The following is a 1,543-nucleotide window of genomic DNA, read 5'->3' as shown; positions in this document are numbered from 1 at the left end:
ATCCTCTCAAGCTCTGTCAGGTTGGATGGGGAGCGTCGCTGCACAGCTATTTTCAGGTCTCTCCAGAGATGTTCGATCGGGTTCAAGTCCGGGCTCTGGCTGGGCCGCTCAAGGACATTCAGACTTGTCCCGAAGCCACTCCTGTGTTGTCTTGGCTGTGTGTTTAGGGTCGTTGTCCTGTCGGAAGGTGAACCTTCGCCCCAGTCTGATGTCCTGAGCAGGTTTTCGTCAAGGATCTCGCTGTACTTTTCTCCGTTCATCTTTCCCTCGATCCTGACCAGTCTCTGCTTCTGAAAAACATCCCCACAGCATGATGCTGCCACCACCATGCTTCATCGTAGGGATGGTGCCAGATTTCCACCAGACGTGACGCTTGGCATTCAGGCCAAAGAGTTCAATCTTGGTTTCATCAGACAAGAGAATTTTGTTACTCATGGTCTGAGAGTCCTTAAGGTGCCTTGTGGCAAACTCCAAGCGGGCTGTCATGTGCCTTTTACTGAGGAGTGGCTTTCCTTCTACCCACTCTACCGTAGAAGGCCTGATTGGTGGAGTGCTGCAGAGATGGTTGTCCTTCTGGAAGGTTCTCCCATCTCTTTAACAGCTTCTACCCGCAAGCCATAAGACTGCTGAACAATTAATTGAATGGCCACCCAGAGTATTTGCATTGACACCCCCCCTCCCCTTTGTTATGTACACTGCTGCTACTCTGCTACTCTACCTCCATGTAAGAATTACCTCAACTAACCTGTACCCCCGCACATTGACTCTGTACCAGTACCCTCTGTATATAGCCTCATTATTGTTATGTAAATACTTTATTAGATTTTTTACTATATTTAGTAAATATTTGATTAACTCTATTTCTTGGAAGTGTACTGTTGGTTAAAAGCTTTAACCACAACCCCTGTTGTGTTCAGTGCATGTGCCAAATAAAATCTGATTCGATCTCCACAGAGGAAATCTGGAGCTCTGTCAGAGTGACCATCAGGTTTCTTGGTCACCTTCCTGACCAAGGCCCTTCTTCCCCGATTGCTCAGTTTGGCTGGGTAGCCAACTCTAGGAAGAGTCTTGGTGGTTCTAAATATTCTTCCATTTAAGAATGATGGAGGCCACTGTGTTCTTGGGGACCTTCAATGATCCAGGGTACTGGTGGAAGAGGGAGCTGATCCAGGGTACTGGTGGTAGATTTAAAAAGAGTTGCCTTTTTTCTGGGCAAACTTCGTCACAAACTTTAATCATGCAGTTTTTATGAAATCCCCCTCCGTAAATGGCCGGGCTGATTTAGCGATCCTTCTGCCAAAATAAAACTGCCTTGACAGCAGCCTGGCCTTGTGATTTGCTTTTTTGAACAGAGCCTGTCGAGATTTGAGGCCTCGTTTTAATTCCTCTGCCTTTTGTAGCCTTTGTTCATGTCCATATTCTTGTTTTTGTCCGCGTTGTTCTTTCATAATGTCGTCTCAATTATACTCTTTCAGTACCGCCACACTTTCTCCACACAGAAGACACACAGGTTTTCCAGCTACCCCGTGAACATATACTCCAT

The sequence above is a fragment of the Salvelinus sp. IW2-2015 genome, unplaced genomic scaffold (genome assembly GCF_002910315.2).
Source record: "Salvelinus sp. IW2-2015 unplaced genomic scaffold, ASM291031v2 Un_scaffold5217, whole genome shotgun sequence".
Lineage (NCBI taxonomy): Eukaryota > Metazoa > Chordata > Actinopteri > Salmoniformes > Salmonidae > Salvelinus > Salvelinus sp. IW2-2015.
This window is presented reverse-complemented; position numbering follows the sequence as displayed.